Source organism: Canis lupus, chromosome 2 (assembly GCF_011100685.1).
Source record: "Canis lupus familiaris isolate Mischka breed German Shepherd chromosome 2, alternate assembly UU_Cfam_GSD_1.0, whole genome shotgun sequence".
NCBI lineage: Eukaryota > Metazoa > Chordata > Mammalia > Carnivora > Canidae > Canis > Canis lupus.
The window spans coordinates 82,417,392-82,443,946 of NC_049223.1; the positions used below are offsets into that span (position 1 = coordinate 82,417,392).

The 26,555-nt window shown below is 50.7% G+C and overlaps 1 protein-coding gene and 1 long non-coding RNA gene across 5 annotated transcripts in view; one reads left to right on the forward strand and one right to left on the reverse strand.

Annotated features, from left to right (window-relative positions):
• On the forward strand, nucleotides 1-25,265 carry LOC111093983. The gene is made up of 3 exons (XR_005356156.1): nucleotides 1-411; nucleotides 23,313-24,215; nucleotides 24,734-25,265. It is a non-coding gene; the product is annotated as an uncharacterized LOC111093983 (long non-coding RNA).
• KAZN (kazrin, periplakin interacting protein) overlaps nucleotides 1-26,555 on the reverse strand; it is a 1,012,902-nt gene that overhangs the window by 595,210 nt on the left and 391,137 nt on the right. The gene's annotated exons all lie outside the window — the stretch shown is intronic.

Below are 26,555 nucleotides of genomic sequence, written 5' to 3' on the forward strand. Positions count from 1 at the left end.
TTGTCTCCCCACTGCTTTGTCCCGCCCCCCAGGCCACCCCTGCCCCTCCTGGGGCCTCCATCTCCTTCTGTCTCCTCCTGTCCCTTCTTCCACCTACAGCTCTAAGAAGCAGTGCCAGCTTCTGGGGAGACACATGTGAGTCAGGTGGTCTCTGACCTCAACGAGCTCCCAGCCTAGGACCTGGCCCATCCTGGAAGCTGCCAGCATCCAGGTGGACTGGACAGAGCAGGGGCTCCTGAGTCCACAGGTGTCTCCCGTGGGCTGGGTGACCTTGGGCACTGCCATCGCCTGTATGCACTGCTGCTCCCGCGTCTGTAACGAGGACCCCTTCCTGCCTGCCCCCTGGGGCTCTTCTGAGCTCTTGACGACATAATGCACGGAAAGCACACACGCCACGCCAGCGAACAGCAGGTACTGATAAACGGTGAGATCGTTCTCTTTCATTAGGGGAGGAAAACAATGACGACATCACCTCGTGGGGAAGAGGGTTAGGATCTTAGGGCAAGCTACGTAACCTCTGGGTTTAAGTGGGGTTATCACACACCACCTTCCACCTTCCACCCTTTTCTCTGGGGGCCGTGTGATTGTACACACGTTATACAGGTGCCGTGTATGTACACTACACCCGTATACATATGGTTCCAGATTAGAAAAATAGTAAATACCCACCAAATTCCAGCACCTATTATTATGTAACGTCGGCGCACATTTCAACAAGCTTGTAACTTATTTCCTTCAATGGCTGGACAAGTGACCTCCCCACCCCACGTCATCCCAGGGCCCCTCATTATGTATTTATTGAGAACCTTGAAACAGTCTGGCCAGGAGAACATTGGAAATCAATCCGACTGCTGAAATGGCAGGGATGGCAAGAGGGTGCCAGGGTCCCAGGGTCCCAGGCCGTTGCCACTCCTCCCGGACACACGAGGATGTACCGTTTCTAACCCCCCATGGGCTTTTTCACATCTTATGAGCGTCCTAAAGCAAACAGCATCATGAATGCCGACGTGCTTACCAGCACCCCCTTGTACTGCTGGCGTGGGGTCCCTACCCTTAGAAACGGGCTCATCTTCATCCTGAGCATCTGGTGGCAGGAGGACACCAAAAGGCTGAAGCAGCTGCGCGGTGTCAGATAAATGCGACTCAGGACGGCCTGAGTCTCATGTTTGAAGGACAGTGAAGGACGGTGGAGTTTCCCAGCCCCGAAGGCACCGGACGTGACTTGGCGCCAAGTGACGTCCCTAAAACTAAAGGAGGACGTCTGCAAGAGTTCATGCCCTAAATATTTTTATTTGCATACATTTATTCTTGCTGCACGTCGGTAAAAGCTCTTAGCCATGAAGGCGCGGCCCCGTGTACCGGTTGCCGAGCACCTGCCCTGAGCCAGGCGCCCGCGGGCCCGGTGCCCGGATCTCAGAGGCGGCGACACTCGCAAGGGGCGTCGCGCTTCTCCTGGCACCAGGGGCTGAGAGTGTCCGCGCGGGGCTCCCACGAGGCCTGTGCTTTGTTCCTGAGGGTCGGCCGCTTGGCTCGGCATCGCTGGGCGCCCGCGAGGAAAGAGAGCGGCCAGGACGGCACCTCACGGGGCACGGGACCGAACACGCGATGGGCGTGAGAAAGCCCGAGAGGCTGCCCGCCGCGCTGGGCCCTGCGCTCGCTCACCGCGCCCGGGAAATACGCGCCGAGGGCAGAAAGGGCCCCGCCGCCACCCCGCCAGCTAGGGGACCCCCCCCCCGCTAGCAAGCCCACAGGCTGGCCGGATCCTGGCCTCCCCTGGAGCCCCCAGGGCCGTTCCAGAAAGGGACAGCATTGTTTCAACCGGGCTAGATCCCCAGTTCTCAGTTCTGTCCCCTACCCCTGCCCCCACCCCGGTGACATTCACTAATATTTGGGGCCATTCTTGGTTGTCACAAGCCGGAGGGGGGTTGGTACCAGCATCTGGTGGGTAGAGGTCAGGGGCGCTGCTGAGCACCCTGCAATTCAAGGGCAGCCCCCAGGCAGAGGGTTAGGGGGCCCCAGATGTCAACAGTGTCGCAGGTGGGAAAGTCCGGGGTTGGACAGAAGCTCTGTAGGGCCCAAGTCCCTGTCTGTCAGGGGGATGCTGTGTCCCGCCAGCACCTTGCAGGGAGTCCCCATGAAGCGGGCTCCCCAAAATGCCTGAAGACATCACACATGGACCACCCCCAGCTGCCCGACCGCCGACGGTAGTCAAGGCTGGGAGCCCTTCAACCCCTCCGTCCCTGCCAGGAGCGCCTCAGGGACCAGAGGGACGCCGTCGTTGCCCGCTCCTAACTGCCATGCTGGGCCCTCTTCCTCCAGCCCTCAAACCATTGTTTCCCTCCTCGGGATTCCCTGTCTTCTCGGCCAAACGCTCCTGCCGCCCACACCACGGCTGCTGCGACAACGGCGATCCAGCCCCGAGCCTGACGACTCCGAGGACACCGGACGACACTGACGACTCCGACGACACCGACGTCCGGGAAAGCCCAGTGTAAGCCTGGTGGGCAGCTCGTCAGCCTGTGCGTGGGACCCACGCGTTGGCAGCCGAGTTAGCGGTGGCTGTCCCCACGGGTAAGGTCACCGCTCTGCCCCCAGGCAGACAAATCCTGAGCCGGGGCCTGCTGCCCACCCGTGCTCAGGGGCTCCCCTGCGTCTCTCGGGCGGCAGCTCCAACTCCTGCCACCCATCGGCTGCGCCAGGGGTCAGGGCGGCCGCAACCCGCAGCGGGTGGGTGGAGGCTCCCTGGGTTGGGGAACTGCTCTTCTGACATTCTCTGTCACTGTTGCCATGGAGAGCGTTGTCTTTGAGCCGGAGGGGCGCGGGATGGCGAGCTTCACAGGGCTCGGTCTTTCCACGGGGGTGGAGGCTTCAGGACCAGCCCCTCGGGTTCCGCAAGGGGCCTGCGTGGTGGTCAGCTCTGGAGCACACAGAAGCTTCTGCCGGGCTCACTGATGGAGGGGAAGCCGATCCTGGGGTGAAACACGCGCACACACACTCACGGCCCGTTGATCCCCGCCCCTGCACTATTTTTAAAATGTCTATATTACACGGAGCAGCTCGACATCTCAGAACGTCTCCCATCCAAGCAGCGCAACTCACGGCCCTCGTTCCCATCAGCTTTCACGCAGGAATAACGAGGAAAGGAGAATATGGGCGAGCAGCCACCCCTCTTCGGTTATTATGCAAGACGAGATTGCTTTTCCAACATAAAAAATACATAAATGTCTGGCGGATAGGGAAGATCCCGACACTAAGCAAATCCCATTTGCGGCTCCTTACAGCCGACTCCCCCCATCCCACGACGCCGCAGGAGCATCGGCTCCGCAAATGAAAACCCTCGTTGCCGAACCCATTTCACGTCCCGGGCCCTGCCCGGGGCTGTTGTGCTGCGACGAGTTGGCGCCGGAGCCGAGGACTCACGTGCCCACCTGTTTATCGAGCACCTACTATGCACTTCACTTGGGTCCTCTCATGGAACCTTAGACCACAGCGGCTCCGAGGGGGCTGCAGTGACCCCCCGTTGTGCAGCTGAGAGATGCTGACTCAGGCCGCTTCAGACTTGGTCTCAGACGCTAATGGACCCGTTCTTTCCGGGTACACTGTACATTTGGGGACCCAGGGCACACTACTGAGGATGATCAAGACGGCGAAACTTCCCCCAAGAAACAGTGAGCTGCTTTGCATTCTCATTCGCGGTATCTGGGCTCTGGGTCCTGACTCATTCTTCTTCTTTTTTTTTTAAATTATTTTATTAAAAAATTGTTTCCAGCTTTATGGACATATGGGTTTTTTTTAAAAGATTGTATTTATTTATTCATGAGAGATACATAGAGAGAAGCGGAGACACAGGCAGAGGGAGAAGCAGGACTCGATCCCAGGACCCCGGGATCACGATCTGAGCCAAAGGCAGATGCTCCACCGCTGAGCCCCCCAGGGCCCCTACGGACATGTGATTGACGTGTAACACTTCCAGGTTTAAGGTGACCACGCATTGACTTGATACACTAAGTTGCAAAATGATCACTCCTTTTCCATCTGCTCTTTGCACTTCTCTCACCTGTGGGTTAACTAATGGCCCAGAGTCACACCTGTCCCGGGGAATATTTGCAAGGGAGGGTCTTGCCTCCGTGCGGACTCTGGACTCCAAGGACTATCCTTGCATTGACTTGATCATGTACATTCAGCTCCGGGTACGTTCCTCGAGGTGCCCTTACACCTTCCGGCAAGTGTGAGCGTCTCATCGCAGGAAGTGTGGGATCCCACAGTTCAGGACACACGGTTTCCCTACAATATTACCATAAATATAAGCCACCGACTTCATCCTGGACCTGAACAAAGGCATCCCCCCAGGCCTGGGGCCAGCTGCCCATGTTGGACCGACTTACAGAGAAGGTGTGTGGGTCGCCAGCACACCTGGGGTCTACCTGTGTGTGTGTGGGGATGCCTCTCTGATTTCTTCTCTTTTCTGAAACTGACCCCCCTACACATCCTTTGTCAAGTATGTGTGATGCTATTGTGCCCGATAAGAGGCAAACTGGACGTGTTGCTGAATTCTAGACAACTTTTCCATTATCATCAGTTTTTTTTTTTTTTTTTCAATTAACAGTCACAAAAGTACGCTGCTTCCTGGCAGAGGTCACTGAAATTAGGGGTCATCTTGCCGGAAGATGCCGGGGACCGCTAGCCCGGAGCTGCGACAGAGGTCCCCAAGCCACGCTGGAAGTATCCCAGCCTCTGCCCTCAAAAGGCTGCAGTGTATTTAGGTAGAACATGGTTTAATGGACCATAATTCTTTGGAAATGGACGATTCCTTTTCTTCTGTGCTTTTTAAAAAATTTATAATTAATTAACATACAGTGCATTATTAGTTTCAGAGGTAGAGGTCAGTGGTTCGTCAGCCGCACATAGCACGCAAGTACTCTGTACATCACGAGGCTCCCTTGATGTCCACCCTCCGGTTACCCCATCCCCCCGGCCTCCCACCGACCTCCTCCCAGCAGCCCTCAGTTTGATTCCAATACTTCAGAGTCTCCCTCTGGTTTCTCTCCCTCTCTGATTTTATTTTTCCCTCTCTTCCCCTACGATCCTCTGTTTTGTTTCTTAAATTCCACATAAGAGCGAGATCATACGATAATTGTCTTTCTCTGATTAACATAATTTGCTTAGCCTAACACCCTCTAGTTCCACCCATGTCATTCCAAATGGCAAGATTTCTTTCTTTTTTTTTTTTTTGGATGGCAAATATTCATTATACACACGCACATACACATCTTCTTTATCCATTCATCTGTCTATGGGCATCTGGGCTCTTTCCATAGTCTGGCTGTTGTGGACATGGCTGCTGTGAACACTGGGGGGCAGGTGCCGCTTCAGATCGCTACGTTTTTACCCTTTGGGGTAAATATACCTGGCGGTGCAATTGCTGGGTCGTGGGGTAGCTCCATTTTTAACTTTTTGAGGAACCTCCACACTGTTTTCCAGGGAAATGGACAATTCCAATATGATACATGGGATCACTGTTGGTCAATCAGATTATTCAATTTACTATCCTGTCTCCCGTGCCCATTCCCAGCACAGACACAGCCTGTGCCCGCCCGTTCTGATGCGCGTAATTTACTGTCAAATCCTGCAGCATCGTGCGGGTGATGTTACATACACACGAGCTGGATTCAGCCGCTCTCCAGGGGGACAGTCAGCGTCGTGGTCCGGAATCTCCTCCCTCCCAGGGGTGTGGACCTCAGTCCTAACTTGGGAAGACCACGCACCTGACAGTTCCCATGAGGGCTTCCCCATCTTTCCTTACTTCTGAACTCTGGTCCACATCGGAGGCTTTGAGCCCAAAGTGGGTTCCAGATGGATTTTCACTGGCATAAGTGGGGCTTGCCAGTTAGCATAATGCATGTAAGAAGGGGTTCCTCAGGACGCCTGGGGGGCTCAGGGGTTGAGCATCTGCCTTCAGCCCAGGGCGTGATCATGGAGTCCCGGGATCGAGTCCTACATCGGGCTCCCTGCATGGAGCCTGCTTCTCCCTCTGCCTGAGTCTCTGCCTCTCTCTCTGTGTCTCTTGTGAATAAATAAATAAATAAATAAATAAATAAATAAATAAATAAATAAATAAAACCTTAAAAAAAAAAAAAAGAAGAGAGTTCTCATTGGTGTAATTCATGTCATTCAAGATGCCTGGAGTATCTTCCAGGACTCCCCACCCTTGCCTGAAGCGGGTGTAAGAACCTTACAGGCATTTCCCCAATCTTCCTTTGGGATAGGGCTTGAGACTTAGGCCCCACACAGTCCTTGGTCCAGCCAATGACTTGAAGGCTTCTGTCTGTTGCCCACTCTGAGATGAACCCTATTCTCTCTCTTGAAAACTGTCTTGTCTGCCTGGGGTGAGGGTGCCATGGGATGTGTGGTCAGAGCACCTACAAGGACAGGCAGCTGCATTTCGTGGTGCCTACACAACAACTTGTACGGCCCGCTGTCTGCTTCCTAGAAAACTCTGCATGTGGCGCAGGCTTTGGTTTCAGAAATGCTTTCATTAGAACCTGGGAGCAAGGTTGCAGGAGAGCAGCTAATTCCCAGTCGCCTCCAAGGCCTGGTGGCTGTCAAGAGCTACCAACAAGAACTCAATAGGCGAGCACATTCCAATGGGCTCCTGTCAATTTGCACAAACTGGTTTTGCAAGAAGGGGAGGGATTTTACTTACCCACGTCTATACGAGATCCATTTAAGGATCAACTGGACAACAAACCCCTAGAAAAAGGCATCACTTTCATCACTTTCATCTCTTCACTTTCATCTCTGAAATACTCTTCAATTCCCCGTGAAGCCGGGAGCCATCTTTCCTCTTGACATATTACTTTGGAGTCAGAGAGGGAAACGGCATCCCAGGCCTGCCTCCTGGTGCTCCAGGACCCAGTGGGATGCATCCCTTTCCCTCACGTCTGCTTGGCCCATGAGGATGCAGCAGATTCCTAGCAGACTGGGGCAGCCCGGGTGGCTCAGCGGTTTAGCGCCGCCTTCAGCTCAGGGCCTGATCCTGGAGACCTGGGATAGAGTCCCACGTCGGGCTCCCTGCGTGGAGCCTGCTTCTCCCTCTTCCTGTGTCTCTCATGAGTAAATAAATACAATCTTAAAAAAAAAAAAAAAAAAGATTCCTAGCAGACTGCCTCTGTAGTCCTCATCTGCTGTCCTAACTTCCTTCGGTTCAATCCTTCTTTCGCGTGGACTGTGGTTCTTCCGGCGATACACGCGGCTGCTTCCTACTCACCCTGCAGGACTCAGCCCAGATGTCACCTCCTCAGGGAGGCCTTCCCACATTACTTTGCTTACACAGGCTGTTTCCATGTCAGTCTCTGATTCTACTGTCTTTCATCATTTTTTAGAAAAGATTTTATTTAGTTACTCATGAGAGACAGAGAGGAGAGAGGCAGAGACACAAGCAGAGGGAGAAGCAGGCTCCATGCAGGGAGCCCGATGTGGGACTCGATCCCAGGACCTCAGGGTCACGCCCTGGGCTGCAGGCAGACGCTCAACCCCTGAGCCCCCCAGGTGCCCCTGTCTGAGAATTATCTTGATGATCAGTTTCCACAAACTCAAAAGTCCAAGAAAATATACTTAACTCAAGTGATCCTTCTTGGCTGACTATTGATGCATTTTCATTCTTTTTTTTTTCTTAAAGATTTTATTTATTTTAGAGAGAAAGAGAGAGCACGCGTAGGAGGGGAGGTGGAGAAGGCGAAAGTATCTAATATCTAAGCAGACGCCGTACAGAGCGTGGAGCCGGATGCAGGGCTGGATCCCACGACCGCAAGGTCATGAGCTGAGCTGAAACCAAGAGGGGGGGGCGCCTCACAGAGCCACCCGAGCGCCCCCAATTCTCTTATTGGACCTCAGGTGGAGGATGCGGCGAGCAAGACTCCGCAGCACCGCGGCTCTACGGAATCACCAAGGCAGCCAGAGGTGACCCAACCGGACGCGCATTAGACGTTTAACAAGGAACCTCTGATACAAGCTTGTCGATCGTTTTCTCCAAAGTTAAAATGCAGAAAAGTTCCTCTTACTTGCTTCCAGGCCGCTCAGAACTACCAAAATGAAAGATCGAAGCTAATCAGGTCGATAAACGAGAGGGACGATTATTCATATTAGTAAGCGATGCCTCTTTTTTCCAGAAGGATTCTCTGCCAGGTTCCTTTAAACAGTTGGCTCCTCTCGTGCATGTAGAATCAACTTGCTACACAAAGGCATTAATTTATGTGCACAATTTCAGGCCCACATCCATTGTGGAAAGCTAACGGCATCCTTCATGGGAAGCACATCTGCCTTGCTTCCCAAAGATAATTCCCCTGTTTCTCGATTTTCTCTTCAGAGTGTGGTCTCTTTGGAGGCCAAGGCCCGTGTCTCTTGGATGTTTGGTTCTGCTTCTTGCACCCCAAGCATTTTGGGAGGCCAATAAATATTTATCGATTCTGACGAGGCAAACGGAACCAGAGAGGCATTTTCTCACATCCTTGTCATTCTTCAGGGGGCGTTTTTTTTATCACTATCTGCAAACTGTGCATCAAGAAACTCCTTCCAAACACGAAGCCTCTAGAAGGGCTTGGGAGGCTCGTTGGAGGCCCCGAGACCACTGTCCTGCACGCCAGGCCTCGTGAATCTCCCGCCTGCACATCGCAGGGGCATAATCTCTCACCCACCCGCCCTTTTCGGATTCTATCCCAGATGCAGGGGGCGGCTCACCCTCGGCCCCTGAAAGCAAAGGCTCTGGCGTGTGAGATGCTCTTGCAGGACGGGATGAGGCTCACAGCCGATGTCTCCATGTCACAGTGAAGGACGTGGAGACGGAGAGAGTTTGCATTCGCCTCCACGAGAGGCCTGATAGAGCAAGAGCCCTCACGGCGGCTCCCGGGACCAGCGGCGTCGGCGTCACCCCGACACTTGTCAGAAATGTCGATTATCACCCCCGCCCGCCGGCCTGCTGAGCAGAAGCCCTGCAGCTGGAGCCCAGCCGCTGGTGTGTTCATAAAAGCCCTTCAGGTGATTCAGGGGCACGTCAGCTTTGACAACTGCCACGCTGGAGGCTGCGACGCTCTGCTTTCCCTCAAGCGCTGGGTTCAGGCCACATCGGCGCCCAGAGCTGCGCGGAGTGTGCTCTTAAAGAGGTGCCTTCGTCCCACAGTCCCCAAAAGAAGCTTCAGGGATTCAGGTCCCTGGGGTGGCGGCCAGTCAGCCCGAGAGGTGGCGAGGAGGATACAGATGTAAGGGGCCGCGGGTCCACCCCCCAAGGGAAGGGCATCCTTGTGCATCTCTGCCCTGGGCCCCCCACAAGCCACCCCTCCCCAGGAGAGCCAAGGGCCTGCCCTCCCCTGGACCATAGTGCCCCCCGTCTTGCAAGGCCGGGGCCCGGGAGGCAGCGGAGGAGAGCCGAGCGCACAGCGAGGAGCCCGAGCACCCAGGGGCCGAGCAGCTGCTCACCCGTGTCGGCCCGACCCGCGCACAAGCCCTTAGCAGCCCCGTCTGCTCCCCGGCAGGGGCCAGGGGTCCCGGAAGAAGGACGGACCTGCTCCACGCCTCTCTCCTGCCCAGGACCAGCGTTCCCCACCCCTCCGTCTTCCCCTGCCGCCCCACCTCCTGCCTCCTTCCCCTTCCTCACAGCCCCCAACCCTGCTCTCTCTCAAGCCCTGATCTTCTCTGGCTTCGGAGTTCTCTGCAGAACCGTCTCGCGCAGCATCCTAGTTGGACTCTCTGTCTTCTGGAAACACAAGGCCTGTCTCTGGGGCCGATGCAAATCCTCATGCCCGAGAGCCCGGGCTGCCGAGGGCTCAGAGGCCTTTCATGCATGTGTGGGCGGTGGGGAGGCTGGGAACGCACCCAAACCACAAAGAGGGGGACTTAGGATCTAACCCCACCGTGTGGTCACTAACTTCTTGAACCATTGCACTGATCGTGACCCCGACCACGCAACCCTCACGACTGCGTGAATCACCCTAACGATGCTCTGTTTGGGACTTCTCTGCGTTTTGTTGCATCAGCATCTCCAAGGCAGAGGCTCAGAGTCTCCCACAGGGTAGGACGGCAAAGCTACTTTGTGCAACCCACACTAGGGCCGTGACCATATTTCTTCCCTGGGGTTCTCGCTCAGCCCTGCTTCTGTGTGAGACACCTTCCCCGGGAGACACCCTGGGTCCGCGGAGCAAGGCCATCCCGAAGGAGCAATTGGTGGACCTGAGCCCACCCCAGCCTTGGGCGGCTTCTCATTCTTTCCTCGCCCCCCTCCGGACACCCCGCTTCCCTCCCCGCTCTCCAGAGTCTAGGCTGGTCCATCCCGGTTCCCTCCCTGAACCCTGGCGGCTCCAGCCGCACAGGTGTCTCCCCGCCGTGCCGCCCGCCCGCGGTCATGCACATCCTTTAGGGTAACTACGGTCACAAGAGCACCTGGAGAGGGTTCACGTTAAGGACCCAGTGTCCAGTGGGGAAATTAGAGAAGGAACAATACGTTTCCGACACTTCTGTCACCTAGACAGCGGCGGCGGCTTCGCCATCACGCGCGGAAAATAAAGAACCTCTTTCCTCAGAGGAAACATCCGGACGGGGGATCTCTTACTTTGCATTTAGAAATGTGTCCCCAGCCTGGCTCTTTCCCGGGGCGATGCCGCCGAAACCCGTCCTGGGAGAAGGCACCTTCCACCTCCGGCGGTCGCCCGAGCTGATGCAAGGCCCCGCGCGATTCAGCTCCTGGCAGCCTGGGGCTCCGCTCGGCTCCTGTTGAAACGTGGCCCAGAGGAGGGTGGGCCCGGGGGAGCGGGACCAGGACTGGGACCAGAACCGGGCTGCCAGGCCCTCGGGCACCACTGAAGTGCCTACAGGGACAGAGGAAAACAGTATTTCTGCACTTGGTCATCCCTCAATTTTTTTTTTTTTTTTTTAATAAGGAATTCTCTAACAGGTAGAGGAGCTGTGACTCTCACGAGTTATTTTCGATACTATGAGAATCCAGCTGCGGAAAATTAAAGCAGCGCCTTCTCTGTGTTTGGCTGCAGGGGCTTGGGGCGGGGAGCGGCTGGAGGCAGGACTGGGCGGGCGGGGGCCCTGAGGGGGGCAGGCAGGACGCGTCTCAGGTCCTACCCACCTGCGCCCCGTGCCCGGATCGCCACGTGTGCCTCTGACTTATTGATGAAGCGGGTTTTCCGGGTCCCAAAGGTGTTTACAAAGGTCAGTTATGTCAGAAATCGTGGGAGCCGATTCTGTGGCTGATGAGCCGGTCAGAGACCCATGAGGGCATCCCAGGAGGGCCTCCTGGAGGGGGCGGCGTTCGCAAAGCCTCTGAGAACAAGATACGGACACGTGCTTCTTGCTAAACAGCCTCTTGATGCTAAGAAGCGAAGCTTCAGCTCTCAGGAATGATCCCGTCAGGAGACAGACATGCGCCGGGGCCACCGCCACCGTCCGAGGACGGCATGTTCACCCCAGAGCCACGCCGGGGTGCAGGGCGAGCTGAGGAGCCGCTGGCTGGCCTTCGCCCGGCCTTCCTCCCATGCACGGTGCCCCCTCAAGCGATCAGGGCACCGTGCTGCCCCTTGCCCTGTGTCCTCTGGCCCCAGACAGGTGCCAAGACAGTGGCTCAGGCCTTCCCAGGGGGCTCCGACGGGGATCCCCACTCTTCCAGCCAAGTGGGGATCGGAGACGTCGCTTCAGTGGGGCTTGAGCTCCAGCTGCCCTGCCTTCCCCCGGGCAGGTCGTCCTGCAGGGACACGACTCAGGTCATCCTGGAGGGTGCGGAGGCTCCAGGTGGGAAACAATCCTACCGAAGAGTCCCCACTGCGCCAGGAGGAAAGGGGAGCTCAGGGAGGACACTGGTGATGGGGGCGCAGGAGTGGGAGGGCGTGCACAGAGGGGCGGGAGCCCCCCCACAACCCCGCTGGACACCCGCCGTCCGCGCTAAGCACCGCGAGGCTCAGCTTCTGACCGGTTTGCGTGGAGAGCCACGGACACCAGCGGGAGAGACGCCGACCCAGCCCCGACCCCCTCTCCGCTGCGCAGAGGGAGGCGACACAGGGGACCAGGGGCTGCAGCCCGTCCAACGTACCGATGATGCCTTTTTGGGAAAATCTTCCGAGTGTCCAACCGACCATTTCGTTGTCCAGAAACTCACCATCCCCTGTCCCCTGCACGGTCCCCACGAGGTCTGAGTCCGTGGCCTCGGCGGAGAGGGAAGCACAGCATTCTGTGTTCCGTGGGTGCGCCCAGGGGCCCCCGAGGGTCACACGCCCAACAAGGCTCGCCGACCGCCAGACCCTCGCCGCAGACTCCCGTGGAAGCGTCCTCCGCAAACTTCCCACCGTAAAGGGTGATGTTTAGGCGTTTAGTTTTTAAATGGAAACAGCTGCAATGGACCAGCAGCCAGCTTTGATGAACAGATGTGTATTTCTAGAGAAATCGACTTTCCTTTTTATTATTATGTCACCAAATTTGGTTTATTTCCATGCCATTTACATTGGAAGCTATGACTCACTTAGGAACCCACAGTAAAAACTGTGGCCTCCAGGTAGAGGAATTCATCTCGGCAAAAAAGATCTGCTTATACGACACAAAATTTTCAGTTATCATTATTAGCAACACGTCGGGAGAGGAAAATCGACACTTGACAACCTACATGCAGTAGCAGCCACTTGTGCAGTCTTGTCGGAGGAAGACTTGGGGTTTTGAGGCCGTTTATAAAGATTTATTTATTTGTTAGTTTGTTTATTTATTTATTTAGATTTTATTTATTCATTCATGAGAGACCCAGAGAGAGAGGCAGAGACACAGGCAGAGGGAGAAGCAGGTTCCCCGTGGGGAGCCTGATGCAGGACTCGATCCCAGGACCCCGGGGTCACGCCCTGAGCAGAAGGCAGAAGCTCAACCGCTGAGCCCCCCCGGTGCCCCAAGTTTTATATTTTTAACCCAGTCGGGGTGATCTTGCCCCACAAAGGATATTGCTGCTTATGGGGCAGCCCCGTAGGACACGACGACTCCCCCTTCAATTGAGCGAAGCTCCCTTTTCCGTGGAGTGATGGCTGCGGCGTTGGATTAGGGGCACCCCCTGGTTCCCCATGTTGGCTCTGCCCCCCGGTGATTATAACCCTGTGGATCGGGCACCGCGGTCGGCACCGTGGAGACGAATCAAAACAACAGCCAGCACCTGTGCTGAGCCCTCTGTGCCGGTCCCCGCACCACATGCATCACAAACTTAATGCCTCATGAGATTGTTCAAGGGCCCCAGGACGCAGCTGCGATGATCACTCCCCATTTTGCAGTGGAGGAAACTGAGGCACAGAGCGGTAAAGTGCCTTCCCCAGGTCCCACGGGTGGTAAGTGGAGGATGTTTCAAACCCAGAGCCCTCACTCTTCCCACGTGCTCTCAGGCTTTGAAGCGTCGGAGGCTGAACGACCCACAGAACTCATGCAACCAGTCAGTGCCAACCCTGTCTAGCCAGGCTCCGTGGCCCCATTGACAGCACATCGCCAACAAAGAGGGTCTTAATATAAAGCAGTTCCTGAACCACATCCCACTAGAAAAGGGTTCTGGGGCAAAATAAGAGTAGGATTATTGCATACGATAGCCTTCTTTTTGAAATTAAAAAAAAAAAAAAAAACAGTCATTACTAGAGGCTCTGATAAGGTGCGCACTTGCCAAACAAACAAACCCTGAACACCTATTTGTTGTGTTTAAATCCAGCAGTTTCCCAAATCACTTGACCATAGACACTTTCTTGTAGGACACTGTCCACATCTAGAGCGGAGAAAAACAAAATTTTTCTAGAAAGAACCAGTAAATATCGAAGGCTTTTCAGGCCTCATATGATTGGTCTCTGTCCCCCTAATTATCTTTGTTTTTCTTTTTACAACCCTTTAAAAACTATCCTTAGTGTGAGGGTCGCAGACACACCAGTGGCTGGCTGGGTTTGGCCTACTGACCAAAGTCTGTTGACCCGTCTAGAGTTGAGACACATGAACAGAGGACAACTCTTGGATTATTTTTTCACTAGTATTTCACTTACTTGGGTTATTAGTTTTCACGAGGACAGAAATCCAGGAACAGAAACCTGAACTTCTGTGCATCGCCCCAATGTTCTTTCCATGGAACAAATGAGGGAATATAAAAGTCTGAGCAGTAAATTGTTTTTGGGTTGTGCTTCCTCGGTTGGAGCGAAGGAGGCTCCCAGACAGAAGGTGGGCGGATGGGAGTCTGCGCGGAGCCCCGTCTGGGCTGCTGCACCTGCTCAGGCCCTCCCGACGTCCTTCGGCCCGCGAGGTGGGAGACGTTAAGCATCATCTCAACACATGCAGATGACTTTCTCCCTGTCTTCCAGGCTGCGGTGGAGGCTTGCCAAGGGGAGTTTATAGAGATCTCAGAGTCCCCAACTGCCAACCTTAGCAAGATAATGAGGACTTTTATGGGCGCCGGATTGGATTTCCTTTAAAAATGCAACCGTGGCTCCCTGGAGTGAAGCTCTGGGGGCCTTCTGGAGCCAGGGTGCCAGTTCTTCGAGATCTATATTGAGCCGTGGCTGCTTCTTTGTAGGAGGAACCGTGGAAGATGCAGCATGGGCCCCGGAGGGCAAGACCTGGAATTTGGATATGGCTCTACCACCGCCTCCGCCGGGCACGGGGGGCCTCATGGATGCTGAGCCCCCCTTCCGTGTCAGTCTCTCTGTGTGTAAAGTCTCTCCAAAAGACGAGAGAGACACACAAATGAGACACACGTATTAGTAAGTGTGGCAGGAACCCGTGGCAGAAAGACAAAGAACACATGCTGCGGAGTCACGGGGAATCTGGATTTGCATTTTCGAGCTGTTGGGACTTGGAAAGACGAGTTAGCCTTTTGGACGGTGGCTTCCCTGTCAATGACATGGGGACACTAAGTTTGATCTTGAAGCTCATGGATGAATTAAGCCACTGGGTCTGTGTGGAGAGGCCAGAACAACGCCTGGGGCCTAGTGGGTACGTCGGATCTTAGGCTAAGAGTTGCATGGGCCACTGTAGACAGACTCAGGTCTGCTGCCGCGCTCACCCTCTTGTGTGATGCCCTCCCCTTGAGTGTGGGTGGGACCCGTGACTTGCTTCCTCCTAACAAATCAGAGCAGAAATGTCAATCGCGTGAGGATGCTACACCCGATGGGAGTCTCTGTCTCGCTGGCTTTGGAGAAGTAGCTGCCATGCTGTGTGCACGGCCTAAGCAGAGGCCACGGGGCGAGCCCTGAGAGCCTCCCCCTACAAGAAACAGAAAGCTGCCCATTGTCCACAGCCTCGTGAAGATCCCTGTCCGACCCAGCCATGCTTCTCAGGTGGAAGCTGCACACAGTGAAATGCAAAGCTCTTAAGTGTGCACCATTCGATCCACTTGGGCAAATGCATACACCTATGACCCCAGAAAGCTGTTTCTTGCTTCCACTCCGTCACGACCTCCCTGACCCAAAGAAATCACCAATCTGATTTTTTTTAATCCGGCAAGTTAATTTTGTTGGCCCTGAAATGTCGCATAAATGGAACCATACGGTTGGTGCTCTTCTGTGCCTGACTTCTTTCACACGCCACACAATACGTTGGAGATTCGCCCTACTGCAAATCAGGGGTCGGTTGGCTGGTTTCTGTTTTGGGTTTTTATTGTTGTTGCTCGCTAGAATTCTGTTGCATGAACACACCGGAGTTTGCTCATCTGTTCTGTTGTTGAACATCTAAGTTAACTGTTTTGGGCTATTAGGAGTAGAGCTGCTCTTGAACAGCCTTGGGCACTCCCTTTGCAGACGCACATTTGTATTTTGTTTTGGTAAATACCCAGGAATTTCTGGATTACAGGGTAGACGTATATTTGACATTTTAAGAAAATGCCAATTTTCAAAATCGGTGCTATCATTTTATACTCCCACCAGCAACGTATGAGTGTTCCAGTTGATTCGTATCTTTGCCAACATTTGGCATCATCAGTCTCTTTACCTTTAACTATTCTAGTAGGTGTATAATGGTATCTAATTTCAGTCTAAATTTGCAATTTTCCTGACTACTGATGTTGAGTCCATTATCATGTCCTTATCGATTATTTATATGCCTTCTTTTGAGAACATTAGCTCTCTACTCCAGTGTTTTGTTCACTTTTTAAAACTTGAGTTGTTGTACTTTTAGAAGTGAACTTTGTAAATTCCTTACATATTCTGGGTGGGAGTCCTTTGTAAGATAGAGATATTGTGGAAAATTTCCTCTTAACTCATTGGTTGTCTTCTCATTTTCTTAATGATGTCTTTTCATAAGAAAAGTATTTTAATTCTCAGCCTAACTTATTGACCTTTTTCTTTTATTTATTTATTTTTTTTGCGCTTTCCTATCCAAGAGATCTTTGCCTAATGCGAAGGTGTGGAGATATTTCCCTATGTTTTCTTCTAAAAGCCCTGTAGGGATCCCTGGGTGGCGCAGCGGTTTGGCGCCTGCCTTTGGCCCAGGGCGCGATCCTGGAGACCCGGGATCGAATCCCACGTCGGGCTCCCGGTGCATGGAGCCTGCTTCTCCCTCTGCCTGTGTCTCTGCCTCTCTCTATCTGTGTGTGACTATCATAAATAAATAAAAATAAAAATAAAAGCCCTGTAGTTTGTAGCTTTACATTTGGCCTATAATCTATCTCAAATTAATTTTTATGTACAGTAGAAGGGATTAGGGCTCTAGCCCCCATGATGCCCAGTTGTTCTAGCTCTGCTTGTTGAACGTCCTTGAAATGCTCTGACAGTCTTGTCAACCATCCATCCGTGTAGCTATTTCTGGACTCTGATCTTCCAACGATGTCACACTGTCTTGATGACTATAATTTTATAGCAAGTTTTGAAGTCACAGGGAGTACATTCTCCAAACTTGTTTCCTCGTGGTTGTTGTTAAATTTTGTTCTAGCAATCCTAGGTCATTTGCATTTCCAAGTACATTTTATAATCAGCTTACTTATTCCTTGAGGGGGAAAAAAAAAAAGCCAGCTAAGATATTGATTAGGAAGGGTATTATTTACAGATTAACTTAGGGAAAAGGTGATACCTTTCCTATACTGAGTTTTCCAACCCACAACAGGCTCTGTCTACCTCTATACTTATTTTGTTCTTTGATTTCTATGATTGATGTTATCTAGTTGTTAATGTGAAGATCTTGACATCTTTGAAACATCTATCCCTACGCACTTTGTGACTTGGGATGCTATTTTAATTAATTAATTGCTGTATTTTGACTTGTGGCCTGTGACATTGATAAATTCACTTAATAGAGCTAGTAGAGTTTTTGGTCGATTCCTTAGAATTTTCCACACATAAAATTAGGTCGTAAAAAAAAAAAAAAAAATTAGGTCGTCTGCAAGGAAAGCTTGGCTTCCACCTTCCCAATTATCATGCATTTGTTTTCCCGCCTTCCTGTATGGGCTAGGACTTTGAGTAGTAGTGAAAGCAGATGTTCCTGGACTCATCTCCACCTTCAGGGGGAGAGCGCCCACTGTTTCAACAATAAATATGCTCTCAACCCCTGAATTTTCACAGATGGACTATAATAGATCAATAAAGTTTCCTCTATTCCTACATTTGTAAATTTTTTCTTTTGATCATGAACGGGTGTTAAATTTTGTCCAATGCTTTTTCTCCAGCTCATAGTAAAAATCACATTATATTTATTGGATAAGTTATATATAGAATAAATGACATTATATTTATTATACTTTATGTATGTTATATACAATGTGTTAATATCATGAATTTCATTAATTGGTTTTCATTTGTTAAGTAAACTTTGCGTTTCTGGGAAAACCCCCAACCAATCATGATACCTAATCTTTTTTAAGATATCAATCTGTAATTTTCTCCTCTTGTAATGTCTTCATCCAGTTTGTCATTTTTCATATATTTGTCTTTTTGCTTAAAATGTGCTTGTCAGCTTGGAATCATGTCTCTTTGGATCACCTTTTTTTTCCCTCATGTGCTAGGAATGTAATAATAGGTTGTTGGAATGAATTAATGGGTTGATGAGTGAATACATGAATTATTTCTGGTCATAATATGTTGAAATGTGCTTTATAAGCATGAGAACATAAGGCATATAGAAACATGGGTTGAATTAGGGCTTTACTGGTGCTTTTTTATAGAGTTCAGAGTATGAAGCAATCAATGAGACTGTTGTAAATGAGCTCAGAATCAGAAGGCCTTACCCAGGTGGACACCAGGAAGACCCTATTATATTCTTTTTCTACCTACAGGGCCTTTTAATGTTCTATCACTCCTCTGAAGCCAATAAAAACTCAGGGCCTTACTATTTACTCTTACAAATGTTCAAGACTCTCTTTCCTACAGCGGAAGAAAAAATGCTACTGATCTGATTCTGTGCCTAATTGCACATAACCATGGACCTCTACAGACATATAAAAACATCCCTTCCCATCCCTTCACAGTCAAGGATGTCATAAGCATAACACCGAGGACCAATGAGATTTTCAGAGACGTATAAATATGTCCAAGATCTGAAAATACTTTGTAGCTTCGGCATATAAAGAAAAATGCTGAAGAGAAGTCAACAAAGAAGTGTCTGTGAAATGCTACACTACCCAATCACACTAAATGTTCGATTTTGCATTCAAAGTTTTCATGACATTCGAAAATAATTAATGTTCAGGGTTGGTTTTTATTTTTTTCACTTCAGAAGAATTCCTGTGTGTTTATGATTCCCTAGGAGAACAGAGCTCATCTTAAATCAAATGAGCTTCTGGTAGCCAACTAATTTCAAAAGCTTCAAAAGTTATGAAAATTCATATACAATTTATACAGACCAACAACGGCATTTAATATACAATCCAATCACTGGCCTGTGTTTGGTGTGGTGTGGGGCAGGCATCAGAAGTAGGAGTGCTTCCTGTCAGCCTGTTCTTGGTTTGGGGGAAATGGTCATACGTAGTTTCCCTGGATCTATTATTTCCTTTTAGGAATGATAGAGTTTCCCTTTGCTTATTGTGATGAGGCCTTTGGTTCCATTGTTATTATGATAATGATTATTTTATTTTATTTTATTTTTTTTGATAATGATTATTTTATTATTGTTATTATTATTATCATTGAGGGAGAGAGTAGGTGAGGGGTAGTGGGAGATGGAGAATCTCAAGCAGGCTCCACGCCCAGTGCGGAGCCCCACGTGGGGCTTGATCTCACGACCCTGAGACCGTGACCAGAGCCAAAACCAAGAGTTGGGTGCTCAACCAACTGAGCCACCCAGGCGTCCCTGGTTCTACTATTTTAGAAGTAAAATATCATACGTTTCCAAGAAAGGAAAGGATGTTCTCATTCTCTAGTCCTTCTCCAGTGTTGGTGAAACAGTAAGAGCCTGGCAGTTCACACGCCAGAGAGAAAGGATGCTAAGGTGCGGGGATGATGTGGGGCTCCTTGCACCTTCAGGGTTCCAAACGCCGAGGCCGCTGCCTGGACGAGGGGCTGAGTCAGGCTCTGCTCCACTCCTATACTCCTTCTTTACAAACAGGCCCTAGTATCTGCTAAATCAAACTAGATTGCCCAAACCTGCCCCTAGCAGTGGACCATGCACACCCCGGCCTGAGAGACAGAGTTCAGTACCGACAAGACACCCGGTGCTGGAAGGCGTCAGAGGTGCATGAGAAGCTGCCTCCTGCAGGCAGGTATCTGCCAAGCCTGGCAGGGGATCAGAACTCTGGGCAACGTTACCAGAATGCGACCTGCAGGAGCAGCTTCCAGGTGGGCTGACGCAGGACCTCGGGAGGAAGGGCAGGAAATCTGTGTTCTTAGCCCCCTTGCTGGGAGGCTCTGTGGAGCTGGTCCTCAGTAACCGCTGCTGGAGACCTGGCGGGCTCTGTCCCCACACTGTGGACACCTGGGGCTGGCTCACTCTTGATGGGGGCAGCTCTTCTGCGCCTAGGAGGATGTTTAGCAGCTGCCCGGCCTCTACCCACTAGATGCCAGTAACATCCTGTGTCCCCTCCCACCCCACAGTATGTCACCAAAAATTATCTACAGATATTGCCTCACGACCCCAGGGGTCAGATCCCCACCCCCCACCCTGTGCCCCCGCAACCATCATCTTAGACCGGTCTACATCACTAAAGATGATGATGATGACAACGATGAAGGAACGGGGCTCTGGGCCAAGTGCTTACCCCCACAGCAACACAGTTAGACGCTATTGTCATCACGGTTTTAGAAGCTTTGGAGCAGACTCGGAGAATCAAGACACTTTTCTCAAGGTCATGGGCGGTCACCACGGCACGAATCGGCCTCAGTCTGACTCCAAAGTGAATATTGGGGCAGCCCGATCCGGGGGCCACGGGCCTTCTCCCTGGCCGGAGGCTCTTCCAACGCACGTGCCCGTCGCGAGTTGACCACACACAAGGGCTCTTCCATGTACCGTCCAGCAGGGCCTCACGCTTTGGGTGCAGGCCAGACGGCCTCCCCTCCGCACCCCTGGCCTCCTATTACGTTCTGACCTCAGACCAGTCCCTAGGTGTGCCCCGCTCATCTCCACACTGGGGCTATTTCTCTCATTCTGGGGTCTCCCACTCGAACGCCTACAGGGTCTAGAAGGCAAGGTCGAAAAGCAAAGTGGGCTCAGTGCAGGGTGGTGAAGGGCAACCAACCTCGCAGCCTCTTCTGGGGAGGCCGTGGGAAGGGTGGGGGCCGTGGCAACCGATGGCCCCCCTCCTCTCCGTCTTGCCCTGTGGGAATGTCTGTGAACTGAGATCGCTGGAAGCTGTGATAATATGTACAACATCGATTTTTAAATTTTGGTAGGTCATTCAAGTAAAATAAATAAAATAAAATAAAATAAAATAAAATAAAATAAAATAAAATAAAATAAAATAAAATAAAATAAAATATTTAAAAAAATAATAAAATAAAATATTTAAAAAATAATAAAATAAAATAATAAAATAAAATATAATATAAAATTAAAAAAATAAAATAATAAGGAGATCCCTGGGTGGCTCAGCGGTTTAGCGCCTGCCTTTGGCCTGGGCGTGATCCTGGAGTCCTGGGATCAAGTCCCATATCAGGCTCCCGGCATGGAGCCTGCTTCTCCCTCCTCCTGTGTCTCTGCCTCTCTCTCTATGTCTATCATAAATAAATAAATAAATCTTAAAAAATAATAATAAAAATAAAATAAAATAAAAATATAAAATTTAAAAAATAAAATAATAAAATATAAAAATAAAAAATAAAATAAAATAAAATAAAGTAATAAAATAAAATAAAATAAAATAAAATAAAATAAAATAATAAAATAAAATAAAAACCAAAACTGAAAAACACCCGTAGCCGACCTGTGGGCTGAATCTTCTCAGCTTCCACCTGGAGACTCCTGCCCTAATCTGCTTCCTAAGACTGTTTCTGCATCTGGCGGAGCCCCTCTCACCCTCCGAGGCTGGGCCCGGGCTCGCAGCCACGCACCCCTCCTGCGTCTCTCCCGGGCCTCTCCAGCGTCCCCTCGCACTGTACCCCAGGCCCTGGCCCTCGGCCCTGTCTGTGGTCTGATTTGTCCTTCAACCCACGGGCTCTTTCATCTTGTCTCCCTCATAATAATGCAAGTTGCCAGGAGGGACGAGGCTGTGCCTTATGTTTTCTTCTGAATTCCTTGCGACGGGCACCAAGCTCACCACATAAAAAGCGCTAGTAAATATCTGTTCAATTGAATCAAAAGCCTTCCTCAGAGCCAACCCCAGTCTCTCCTGCTTCCTCTCCTTAGTCCTTTGCAGCCTCTCGGCGGATCTGCATATAGAATCTTCAATGCCCTCAAAGTCCACAATCTACTCGGTGCTTAGCTTTTCCTCTCAGTCAAAAGCTCCAAAAATTTTGAAGAAATTGTAGGAGACCGTGCACTTTGATTTGCTCAGCTCTGGTGGTTGTTTAACAACTAGATCCCTGTTCACACATTTCCTTTCATTGCTTCCTTTGCACTCCCTACCTCAGAAGAGGGGAAAATGCGGATCATTCCACTTTCCTCATTCTTTAGGAACGAAGGCGATAGATTTCAGGGGTGTATGAAATGGAGATCTTTTTGTTGATCGTGTCTGGGATGCAGAGAGATGGCCAACATCTGAATACCCGAATCCCCAACCAACTGTCAACAGCCATTTGGATTAGCATCACTGGGGAAGGCTCCAGGCAAATGCAAATTTATTTATAAATAGGGCTTTGGCTTAAAATCCCCACGGTCTCTGCTAGGTGGGAGCTCTGTGCAGTTTAGTTTTTAACTTTTCTTGTTAAAAAGTAGTATGTGCTTCTTGTAGAAACTTGAGAAGATACAGATTCTCAAAGAGAAAATAAAAATCATCCATAATCTGACTACTAGAGAATTGGGTTTTTTTTAGACAAACATGCACACATAGTATAGGTATAATGTGCAATATATATGATCTACATATATTCAGACATAATTTTTTATATACATGAAATAATTTTATACCTACTCTTTCAACAACTGCTGAGCGGTCAGAGTTTTGTAGTTGTATGTGACAGAAACCAACTCTGGCTGATGGAACAAAAAGGAACATATTGGAAAGATATGAAGAAGGCTCAGAGATTCCAATACGGATTTGAACAATCAGGTCTTGAGAAGCTGGGGTCGGGTGTATCTCAGACCCTGGGTGGCAAGACTAGCACTCTTCAGAGCACTCCCACTGGGGAGATCCAACTATAATTCCACTGGTAATGGAGCATTCCACTCAAGATCTGAATTTCTGGGAGAGGGGTGTCTAACTGGCCAGAGTGGACCACATGCTTGGACTGCTGGTGTAGTTGTTCAGGTTGTACACTGCATAACCCTTGGGTTATAATGTTTAGACTGTAGTTAAGGGTTGTGCAACGCCCAACCAGAACAACCAACATGGTGGCTTCACACATACAAGCCCGTCCCGAATGACAGCTCCCTTCCCAAGTCCCTGGGATGAGGGCAGGGAAGTTCTGCAAGGCAAAGGGAAGGAAGCTGAGGCCTGCCACCAACAGAAGGGAGAGGAAATGCAGGGCAGACAAAAGCAAGAGGCGTCTGCTACCTCTTTTCTCCTGAACTTACAGTCTCAAAACGCCCTTGATATAATACAATATTCTCTCCCTTGGCAGTTTATTTGGGGGGCAGAGGGTGGGGGAATAGTCTATGATGTGGCTATTCCATACTGTATTTAGTATCATTAGACATTTTTGTCCCTTTTGATCACAGCTTTTTCCTACCACCTAGATAGTCCTAGCACGCAGTAGGTGCCTAATAAATATTTGTTGAATTGATTTGTGTTTGAATTGTTTGCTATTGCACAGTGCCACGATGGAGAGCTCACAGGGAAATCCTAGTACGCACACTTGGCTTGCCGTGGTTTACCTGGCGCTCTCGGAAGATCCTGTGTCCCAGCACCACCCCAGTCCTGGGCACACAGTGTCACCCTATCGAGGATTGTGGGGCTCTTTGCCCACACCAGTAAGCAGCTCCAACGCCGCTGGATGTCTTGCAACTCAACTCAATTCTGACACTATTGGAGAGAGCACCGGAGCCCACAGCTTAAGGGATTGGTTCCACAGGACTGTCCCCTGTGATCCTTCAGATGCCAATCACAGGCCCAGGTTGTCCCCTGTGCTTCTGACCCGACTGGCCACGGACTGTAGGTTCTAACAACCCTCTCTTCGGGTTTGATCAGTTCGCTAGAGCAGCTCACGGCATTCAGAGAAATAGTTTGTTTACTACGTTGCTGATTTATTAGAAGAGGAGCCGGCCCAGGAACGGCCAGGTGGAAGACATGCCTAGGGCCCCGAGCTTCCACTCCCTGTCCAGGTGAGTCACTGCCTAGGAACCCCACATGTTCATCCACGAGGAAGCTCTCCAAACCTTGCCCTTTCGAATTTGTCTGGAGGCTTCCTTACAGAGGCAGGATTGATGAAATCACCAGGTCCATGACTACTGAGTCAACCTCCAGACTCTCTCCCCTCAGGGGGTCCGGGAATGGGACTGGAAGTTCCAACCCTCTAATCACAGGAGCGGTTCCCCTGGCAACCAGTCCCCTATTAGGTGCATTCCAAAAGCCACCTCATTAACATAATAAGACACATCCCCATCGGTTGCTCTCTCTACAGGAAATTCCAGGGGTTTTAGCTCAGTGCCAGAAAGGGGGGCGGAGATCAAATGTACATTTTGTATTAGAAGCCATCATGTCAGACCCTGCAATCCAAGTGAGCCTTCTCCCATCTGAGCCCTTGAGGTCTTACCTTGCTGATGGCATAGGAAGTACAGAAAAGTCCCCCCCCTGGAGAAGAGAAGCCTGCCCAAAGCTCTGAGTATCTCCTCCAAACCATGCCCTCCAAACCCTCTTACCTGAGCCCCCCACTCCCCCTCCGCCTGCCTTCCCAGGGGACAGTCACGTGGGAGGGACTAGAAAGGAGCTCAGGCCTAGGGCAGGACAGGGGGTGACCCTGAAGCTACAGGCTCCAGTCAGAGGTTATGCATCATCCTTAGTCAATCCTCCCGAAAGTTCCCCTCCGTGACTGGGTGACCCAAATGTGTCACTGGAGAACATTTTAAGGCCAAAGCATTTCTTCCTCCGCCTTGGGCACAGACCAAGGTCGGCATGCCCCTTTTGCCCCCATGCAGGCAGTGATGAGCCACACGGGGCAGGAAGTGGTCCCCTTGGCGTCAGGTTCCACCTGGAGGGTAACTGTGTGATGTATTCCCTCTTCCCAAAAATGCACAGCTGAAACTTTCCAGCGCCCAATGACAAGTGCACCTTTGTCATGTATGTTTCTTCTGAGGATCCACCTTCTATTTCTATCAAAATAACACACGTGTGGAGTTTTTAAAAGCCGGACGGTGCTACAAGGCTTAAAACAGACATTAGCCGCCTCCCGCCCGTCTTCCCTGCTAAAAACAAGACAGCAGGTCCAAATGGAGCCACTGGTGCTAAGCCCCTCGTCACCAAACGGAGACGTAATCACAGTTTCAGCTCTCCCAGAAGCAGAATCGTAAACCAGTCCATTGCCGGAACAGGTCTTGAGAAGCTGGGGTTAGGTATCCACCTGGCGGACCGAGGCCTCTCCTCAAGGAGCAACCTGGCCGCAACCAAACTGCTTTTTTGCTCTGCATAACTCCCTTGTTCCCACACCCCCCGCCTGCCATGTAAGTCTGATTTTTCTACAGCTCCTCCGAGCTCCCTTCTATCTGCTGGATGGGATGCGGCCCAATTCGAATGGACTTTTGCTCAAATAAACTTGAAAAGTTTCAGTATATGTGCTGCCAGAGTGAGCAAAGCTCTTTACATTTTTAATATGCCTCAGTTTATCCTTTCGCACCCCTCCTTCCTGATTTCGCCTTGCCTGAGGCAACAACCTCTTTTGCTCTCTGAACTATTTCTCATGTTGTCATCACCATGGTTATAAATAACATGTTTATTTTTCTACTTGTTGGCTTTGAAAATGCAGGTGTTGCCTAACACAGTGATGCTCAAAGTTGGGGGGGGGGTATCCCTGGGCCTCCAGCTGCAGCAGCAGCAGCACCTGGGAACTTAATCAGAAATGTAGATTCTTGGGTCCATCGCAGACTGGGATGGATTAGAAGCTTTGGGGGATGGGGGCCCCCCATCTGGGTTCCAACAAGCCATCCAGGTGATGCTCATGCACCTGGTGTTTGGTTACCACTGATCTCACGTCTCCTCCAGGGCTGCTGCAGATATAAAACCAAACTGTCCCTTTTTTCCTTAACCTGGTAGGAGTTTTTGCCACTTTACAAGCCCTGACCAGCAAGGACACGATGAACATTTTCTTCCCTACACTGGCCTCTTGCAAGGTAGACTCACTTAGCACTGGCAATTCTCTTCCAAAAGTGTATCATTTTTGGTGAGACCTCTCCTGAACTCCCTAAATAACAAGCCTCTCCCCTCCCACCCTCCAGCTGCCTGCCCTGTTTTATCTTTTTTTTTTTTTCCTGATAGCACTCAATGCAATCTGATATACTGTATACACTTTAATTTTTTTCTTTCTTCTTTCCGTCCTCCCTTTATTTCTTTTTTGAGTTCTATATTCTCTCCATTGAAATGGAAGTTGCTTGAAGATATGAATTTTTGTTTGTTTGGTTTCCCCCAATACATAGACCAGGACTGTTCCCTAGAAATATATTGTGAACCACATATGTAATTGAAAATTTTCTAGCAGTCACATTAAAAAAGTAAAAAGAAACAGGTGGGATTAATTTTTTTTAAAGATTTTATTTATGGGATGCCTGGGTGGCTCAGCAGTTGAGCGTCTGCCTTTGGCCTAGGGTGTGATCCTGGAGTCCCGGGATCAAGTCCTGCATCAGGCTCCCTGCATGGAGCCTGCTTCTCTCTCTGCCCCTTTCTCTCTGTGTCTCTCATGAATAAATAAATAAAATCGTGGTTTTAAATATTTTATTTATTTGATAGAGAGAGTAAGAGGGAGAGAAAATCTGAAGTAGACTCTACACTGAGTGCAGAGCCCTATGCAAGGCGCGATCCCACAACCGCGAGATCATGACCTGAGCTGAAACCAAGAGTCAGATGCCCG